Genomic DNA, 9,171 nt, shown 5'->3' with positions numbered 1-9,171 from the left:
GATTTTGGCATGCCGTTCTTGCAGAAGAAAACAAAAAAAAATGATAAAATTCGGTCGGGCTTGGCCTGACTGTCCCAACGTGGGAGCGGCCCGCTGCGCGTTGAGTCGTGCACCTCAGCACTTCCAATAAAGTTCCAATAAAGAACTGGAGGTAAGAGTCGCTTTCCGGCGGCTCGGAACATGGGAATTCATTCTCTCTGAACGCATGACTCTCCGAATTTAACTCTTCGCTGTGTACGTCGCGAGAGGTGCTGCCGGCTGCGACTTTTTTATTTATGACTGTCTTGCTTAGCCTAAATTTCGCCTTTCTTAGTGCAAAATTTCAATTTCGTGTATCGTGAGCCTTCGTTGCGTTATGTACGTATGCAGGGTCGTAACTAAAGGGTGGGGGGGGGGGGGGGGGGGTTGAGGCGGTGTTGACACCCCCGAAATTTTTTCATGCTTGAACTTTTCGGGTGACACTAAAATACTTGCACACCTTCACAGCGACCACCAGTTGCCAAAGTTAGCCGTTCCACGCACAAACCCCGAAAAAAATTCCTGGGTACGGCCATGTATGTATGTATGTATGTATGTATGTATGTATGTATGTATGTATGTATGTATGTATGTATGTATATGTGTGTATGTATGTATGTATGTATGTATGTATGTATGTATGTATAGTCGAGCTCAATATGACTTGCAACACGGGAGCACGTGGCCTCACGAGTTCAAAGATTGCGCATGATTTCAACTTCATTTTATTTCAATAACTGAATGATATGTTCATATTTTGGATCACACCCAAGGGAGAGAACAGCGTTTAGTTATGGCAATAAGGGCTAGTGGAAGCCAGGCGCAGTCTTTGAACTCGTGCCACGCGCTCCAGTGTTGAAAGTCATATTGAGCGCGACTGTACGTACGTACATGTTTGTTTGTGTGTTTGTTTGTATCCCGAGTCCGCGTACTTGAGTGAGAAAGAGTGCCGTACGAAAGAACAGAGTGGGCGAGTGAGTGAGTGCTGCGATTGCAACTGGGGTGTGTCGCGCGCGCGTGTGTTTTTCGAGCGGCACACGACCGGCGCGTGTCCGCTGTCGGCGCCATATCAGGCGCGCCGCGAAGGAGGGCAGGTGTGTGTGTGCGTGCGTGCGTGCCAGGAGCAGCTGCGTGGTGTCCCAAAGCAGGGACCGCGGTGCTGTACGGGCCCCCTTTCGAAGAACGCGCGCGGCTCGTATAAGTGCAACTCGGCATGTGTCTGAGAAGAAAAACAACGACTGAGAAGAAAATGAGGAAGACTTTCGCCTCGACGTCGTCTTGGGCAAACGCGTAAGGGACCCTGCCACTTTGCTTGTTGCAGTCCCGCGAGCAAACCGCTCGACCCCTCTGTAAGCTCCCAAATGCCGTAATTGCGATATGTACAAAGTCGGTGGAATGGTGCTTGTGGTTGACATAGAGACTAACTTAATTAGGAGCTTGGTCATTATGCAGCTTGGTCAATTAGGAGCTTGGTCAGAGACTAACCCACCTTTGACCAAGATTAATCGCTGTCGGAGTGAATGAGTCTGCGATGGAGAACAACCGCGCGGAGGTTCGTTGAAATGAACTGTCGGGAACACATACAATATTAATAACTCGAATCTACTGCTCTAGATTTTAGAGCTGTAAGTTCTGCATATTAAAAAAAAAACACCATGGTCACACTGGCACTTTTGATCGCTATCAGGGCCGATCCGGATCAGGTGCCGCTACACGGTAACATTTAATCGCGATCAGGCCCGATCGGGATCGAGACGATCGCGATCTGGCTCCGTGATCGCGATTTGGCTAACGTCTGCGCGAAACTCAAATCCGGATTGGGCTGTACCGTGTAGCAGCGACCAACCTGTTATCCCGATCAAGTCCGATCCGGATCGGCCGTGATCGCGATCAAAAGTGCGCGTGTGACACCGGTATAAAATTATGATATTTATTATCACCAACTGGCTGCGCATTTCACTCAACGCAAGGTAATAGTGAGTTAACGAGCCCGATGCCGCTATAGAGAGTCCCGTTATATAAAGCGTGGGCGCTTATAGAAAAAAAAAACAAAAAACAAGCGAGCCATCCATCCAACGTTGCAAATGAGTTTTAATACACCCGCAATCCTCAAGATAACATGTTAGCCATCGGACGGTGTAGCTATATACAGACGGGCTTCGAGGATGGCCGCAGAATTGGAATTAGGAGAGGGGAATTGGCAGCCACGCCGTTTGTAGCACGAATCCACAGGGAAATCCGTCCGGATTTCCTTGTGGATTCGTACTACAAACGGGTGCATGGCTGCCAATTTCCTTTTCTTGACTGTTCCGCCACCTTGCGGGATCCCGCAGAACTGAATTACAGAATTGGAATTCACGTCCTCTGAACATCGGAATCCCTAGCCTCTACACTCGTTACGTGAACGTAGCCGACGTTACTAGAGGCCGGATTTTTAGGCATTAAAAAAGCCCGTTTTAGGCGCCAAAAATAGGCAGGCAAAACAACCTTTTAGGCTTTCAAAATCGTGACTATAGGCACAATAAATTCGCACATAAACGCAAATAATTTCAAAAGGAAGACGTGCGCGACCTCTATCTATACGACAGGAAAACAAAAATGTTATTGATCAAGATGGCACAAAGGCGCCAACAGTTGAACATAGCCGTACAATTGTGCTTTGTCCCGCAGGATTCGCAGAACACGGACTTTCCCGTGTTCTGCACGGTGGGTCAAGTGTCCACTGTTGCATCAACACACTCCTAGGTGTCTTTTCGGCATGACTGAGAAGCGCAGAGCAAGAGCAGATAGCCAGATCGTTAAAAGACCAGGAGGTATGGATTCCTCCTATGTGCCTGGTCGAATCTCGTAGAGGCAATTTCTCCCCTGGCTGTGAACCCCTGGCTTAGCCAGGGAGGGAAGGGGGCTTCGAGGGTTCACTCCCCCCCCCCCCCCCCCCAGAAACATTTCAGTTTTGCATACACGCACACATGCAAACGTACGCGCGAACGTACATAAAGTATGGTTGACCCCCCCCCCCCTCCGAAAAAATTTCTGGCTACGCTACTCTGAACCCCTTACAAAGTAAATTACATGCAAAACAAAAGCTGCGTGCACATCATATTTTCCTTTGTTTCTTTTTCGTTCCTCACTCTCCTTTCCGCTGACGACTCTCCGCGATCTCGCATTCGCCAACCACTCGCGCCATGTCAGTGCTGCGGCGAATGCTCGCCGGCATGTCCCACTTCACTGCTGCTAGCGGTTGTTTTCCGGAAGTTGGCTGAACTAGAGGACTAAGCTGAACTCCAAACAGTTCCCAACAGTCACGGTTGCTCGGTAACATGAATGACGGTCTTCAACTGCACTTCAAAGCGAAACTTAAGGCTAAACAGCGTTCATATAAGCGCCAATTTTGAAAATAGGCATTTATAGGCATTTGTAAGCTTTTAGGCACAAACACCAAAAATAGGCATTTATAGGCACTATAGAAACACTATAAAATCACTTCTTAACCTCTAATTCATACTCATATATCAAAGTGGCGCGATAGGAACGCAAGGAACAAAATAGGCATTTGCCTAAAATCCGGTCTCTAGACATTATATTGTACACAGACTTCGTTCGGCGGGGCGGGCGGCGCTCTTTGAATTCCTGGCGTGTCAGGCAGGGCCGACTGGTTTGCTTGACCGCTGCTTCGCTGGTGTTGGCTCTGTTGGACGTTATAAGGGCGCCCTTACAATGCCTTCTTTGTTTTGCTTCTAAGCTGTCGCAATTGTAGGCAACCCAAACGCCGGTGAAGTTCAAAGCGTGGAGGGGGAACTTATATCGGGCAGGCGCACGCAATTGAAAGAGAACTCCCGTCTGAAAGGAGTATCCTTTTGGATATTTTGTTGTCGATAATGTATTTCGCTTTTGTCTAGACCTTGGTGCAATATGTGTCCTCGAACGTACAGACTGCCCTCCGCCCCTCCTCGATCGATAGACCATCAGCGTTCAAAGGGAAAAAAAAAATCTCGTTTTTCGGGAAAAACCGGCCGTTTGGCCATTTTATCCCGATACACGTTCAAACCCACGCGCGACGCGCGAGTTTGAAGTTAGGTCGAATCAGTCGGAATATGTGTAATAAAAAAAAATTAAAATCGATATACAACAAGAAGCACATCGTATTGTTTGTCGAAAATCGCGAAGGCGAGCACCCCGGTTCGGTCATTCTTATATACATGTAACACATAGATGTGCTCAATCGACGTTGCGTCCAACAGTGTGGATGTGTTTGTATCGCGCGCTGCAGAATTAAAAAGAAAGGTAAACTGCGCGAACTGGTTAGACAGGCGCATTCTGAGCATAGCGCTTCGCCCTCTATTCTTTAGGTCGCCCTATTGTTTTGTTTGTATTACTTCATTTTCATTTATGTAGTTGGAATCAGGTTTCACCGTGACCAGGACTCTTCTGTGAGTACCAATCCGTTGAATAAGGCAGATCGAGTCTTTGTGTTCGCGGCCTCATCGACCGTGAACGGTTATATCCTCGAGTACCTACCTCGCCGCACGGTGATGACGTGTGCGAGATCCACACGGGAGGCGGGAATTTTCGAAGGCTGTCCGAACGCTTGACCGCATTACATGGGCTTGCCAAAGAACCAAAGGCAGTGCCAGTAAACAGCACACTAGTACCTTAGTGCGCTGTCCTGCTCGAAGCCTGGAGAACGGCTGAAGCTGATCGACAGGGCTGGCAAGATGACAAAGGCCGCAGGGGCCCTGAACTGAGGGCTCCAATTTCGCCGGGAGAATTTCCTTGCTACTATAAAGTTTTTTGCATTCGTTCACTCGGGGGCTGTGGGATTCGAAGAGGACGAACGTGTCCTGGTCGGCTGTTGATATAAGCTAGATATCTTTAGAACGTTGAAATAAATAAAAAGAAAGCGGCAGGTATTAGGTATAGATACAGTGCTTTAGGCATCGGTAGGTGAACCAACGACTGATTGTAACGAACAGTCTAGGTGACAACTTCTCGCCGCCCAGAGGTATTCAGCAATAATATAGTCACGATCATAATCGTCATCAAAACTGACGTTATCTGATAGCTGTGTCGGCGGCACTCGAGTTCACACGGCCGCTGTGTTTACAATTTGGTCACCGCAGACAGCTGTAAAGTGTGTACAGCTTCGCCCTGTCGCCAGCTGATAACGTCATTGAACGATAGGGGGCATATACGTTACTACAAGCGGAGTATCATTTGACAGGATGCGTCTTGTCTGTATACATACACGTATATACTGACCTCCTCACCGATCGCACTTCTTTGTGCACTTGGACCGCCGCGCTATGAATCAGCGCACGGCACACGAATAAAACACAGGAAAGAAAGAAATAGAGAGCTACGCAGAGAGAGAAATAACGTCTCACGCGCTCTCGTGTCATGCGAGACTCCTCGTCATGAGCGCATGCGCGCCACGCGCCTCCGCGGAGAGATAGCTGAAAGGGATTCAAAGACGCCGCCGCCGCCGTGGTGCGGCATCTGCCTCTGCGATCCCGTTTCGTTTATCCGATGATTGCGCACCACACCGCTTGCAATTCGGACGAGCTCTTAGAGTTCTTGTATTGCTGTCTAAATTTTTATCGTATCATTATCGGCCGCTGGGTCTTTGGCGCTCGATAATCACGTGACGATCACCCCTGCAGTTTCTTGTCGTGGCGCGAGCCGACTGTCACTTAAAATATCGGCTCATCCCTTTGATGTCGTAATTGGGGCATTTTAAGTCCCTCGCCAGCACTTTCCTCTAAAACCCTTTTTTTTTTCTTTGGATGTTCCGCTGAACTAAGCAGCCGATGAAACTCCCGCTGTTTCCGCCTGATACAGTCGTACCGTATAAAAACGGTGTGTTAAAAAAAATAAAAAAACTCCAATTGCGCATGCGTAATTGGGGGTGGCGGGTGTATAGTCGTGGCTGCGTAGTGTTCAGACAACCCTTTATTTCCGTTCTCGTCCGAACCAGCTGTCGGAGACCCGTGCTCTCTGCTACGTACACTGTCTCTTGTATCTGTACGGCCTAATACATCTGCTGAGTCTTCCTCTTCTCCTGTGTGTCTGCGCTTGCGTGTGTGTGCATGTTTCCGTTAATGCGGATAATTTGAGGAGCAAAAAAATTGAGGAAGTGACGGCCCACTGTACTGGCCGGATGTTCCACGCGCACTTAATCGCGTGTGGCGCGTCGTAATTCGCTTCCGGAGTCGTCAGACGTCTCCTTTCGAAGGTCGGAACCCTTTAACATTGCGTCCCTTCTCCGGATTCGGCGGGGACGGCGCGGTTAGTCGTACCGCGCGCAGCAGTTCGAGCACGATCGGTTTTTTGTTTTTTTTAGTGACCGATTTAATCGCTCGAACGTCTTTCAGTTTTTCGTTTCTTTGTAAAGAGAGCGCGACATTTAGGTTAGGCGTCGTTTCACATAGACTACCGCTTTTATAGAAACGATCAGCTGTATTGTCGTACAAGTCTTCAGAAAAAAGCTACACCTTAATGCTGTTTCGTTGTCCCATTGGTAAAGTCCTTGTCTTTAGGGGTGCAAGAAAATTTTATACACTCAGCAGCGGCCTGAACTACATGTGTGACGTGAAAAGGAGTCGTTAAAAACGTTCCCCTGATTCTGACCAGCTTGTGTCCATAGAACCTATCTGATGCGGTCGTCGCTCCTTTCTGGTTTGCTATTTTTAGTTTCGTATTTGCATGACGATATATGCATGTGTACATGGGATAGCGTTGCATTGTTTTAACAACGTGTTCGAAGTATAGTGTACTAGGATTATTCTAGTACACTATAGTTCGAAGCTACTTATTTTTTAAGTGAACAAGAAAACGAAAGCACCGCGCACAAGAAGGCTTTCTTGCAGCACAGCGGAGCTGAGTGGCGAAGCTAGCTTTACGGTGCTCGTGCGATGCCGTGTGGTGGCATGCTTCTTGCTTAGCTTCTTCGTGCTTTTTCGTCGTGGGGATTTTGTTCGGTGCACAAGACTTCTGATTCCTTGCGTTGTGGACGACTTCATCGCATGAAATCATGCTGTAAGGCTGAACAGTGCAAAGGCGTTTGAAACGTAAAGCCACTTAGAAACAACCGCGTATGGGTAGAATTGTCAACTCGTTAATAGTAAGGCTAGGCGTTTGAACGCTTCGAAGCTGTGGAGATGCCGAGGCACTGGGAGTTGCCGCTTCACGTGGCCGATATTTGGACGCACTGTCGCGGAAGTTTCGTAAATGGCAAAATATGGCGCTGTGGTCTTTCTTGCCCCATGGCGGCCCCCCTGAGCATTCCGTGAGAACGCCGATTTTAGTCTTTGACGCTTTTCTTTAATTTCTTTTTTTTTTTTTTCATGGTTTGCCCAACGCGTTTTTCCTCCACTAGCGGATCTAGCGCGCAAGCCGTTTCTAATCTGTGCTAAGTGGCTCGAAGGAGCGACGTGAATGTCCAGCTCCCGTAGTAAACTTGTTTGTATGCGCGCGCCATTCTCTTATTTAACGTCGTCTGCTTTATACAGCCGTGTATGGGCTTCAGCAATTAGTGGTCGTCTGCTCTCTGACTTTACTTTTGCTTGCCGTCTGTTTCTTGTATGCTGGTCTGTTGTGTTTTTCCCCTGCTGATCCCGCACGCGTTCGGACGTGTGTCGTCTGCTAGTTTTCCTCTTTGGCGCGTCTCCTTCTTGTCGTCTGCTTCGCGCGAACAACACACCGCTTCCATTGTCTTCTCTTGCTTTCCAGCGCGTTTATGACGGCTTTTGGTGCCGCTACTTACGTCAGAACCCCGGACCTCTCCAGTGGTGTCGTCTGCTGCTTTTTTGTTCGGTTTTGTCGTCTGCTCTGGACGCAAATTTGCATTGAATGGACGGGCAAGCGCGCGCGCGTAGTGTCGCTTTCCGCTCGCGTTTTTTGGAAGTGTGGTAAACACGACGCAGTGGTAGTTCCCTCGTTCGTTTGTTAAAGGTGTCGAGAGGAACAGTGAGGACAAGGTCGGTGTGGTCACGAGGTAACGTGGCTAATTTAGGTACGCCACGTACGTACGTCCCGGCATACTGGCCTTCTAATTGGCCCTATGGCTGGTGACGTCACTTTGTGGTTTAGAAGAATGCGTTGGGTATGGGTGTTCGAGGTAGCGTTGAGTAACGCATCTAATTGTAAGTACAGTAGTCTATACGTGCGTAACAACATACTGGCCTTCTAATTCGTCGCCGTGGGGTTAGTGACGTCACTGTGTGGTTTAGAAGAATGCGTTGAGTGTAGGTGTTCCGCTACGGGCATCTTGTGTATGGGATTTTCCCCCCTCGAAATTCTCTTCTTTTCAGATGTTATATTAGCATAATCTGTCTTTGGAAGCGGCGCTTATGGACACTGCTGGAATAGCAAGCAGTAGGCGTTCGAATTGGCGAAAAAGAAGTGCCGAACTTCAATCTTGTAATTGCAGTAGTGGCCGCGTTTGAAGCAATTCTATTTGGGCGGCAATTCTGATTTCCGTATCCACTTCGTAAGAATTCCTCAGTCCATGTTTTCATTATTCCCCAGTCCATATGAAACGCATTCTTTATCTAGGCCATCTTTTTCACAAGCTCAGTGCGGTGCCTTTGAAGTAGCTCGTGACAAACCTTAGCGGAAACATCATTTCCGGGTCGAATTAAGCTCGCCATGTTTTCACTGTTGTGCCGATGGCTTGAATGTTCCGCATCTTCCTCTCATTCTGTCTTCATTCGATAACAGTGTTCACAGTCCCGCCAGTCTGTCAAAAAAGAGATAAGGTAGACAACAGTATCATTGCACTGAAATCCGATACAGTGTTGCTAGCAACACTGTATGCGCTGTTGCTGACGGCAGAAGACAGCCATTATTAGGAAGTTGGCGACGAAAGTGCGCTTTGGGGTTATCGTCACATAAATTATCAGCACCATAGCAGGTTGAAAAAGTGACTGGTTGCAAAGCGCGCAGATTTCAAGTCCTTTAAGTGCTTTTTCTTTCTCGTATTCGAGAAAAAAAAAAAAAAAGAAAGCTCTCGCATAGGACACACTACACCTCGTCCTCTCACCACGGCGTCGGAGCGCCGACTGGAGATCGGCTCGGGCGCACTCGTGCTCTCCTCCTTTCCTGCGGGAAAGGAGAGAAAGAACTAACGAACGATGGAGCTTGTGACGTCACGCT

The sequence above is a fragment of the Rhipicephalus sanguineus genome, chromosome 8 (assembly GCF_013339695.2).
Source record: "Rhipicephalus sanguineus isolate Rsan-2018 chromosome 8, BIME_Rsan_1.4, whole genome shotgun sequence".
Taxonomy (NCBI): domain Eukaryota; kingdom Metazoa; phylum Arthropoda; class Arachnida; order Ixodida; family Ixodidae; genus Rhipicephalus; species Rhipicephalus sanguineus.
The sequence above is the reverse complement of the archived record's forward strand: the minus strand, read 5'-3'. Positions refer to the sequence as shown.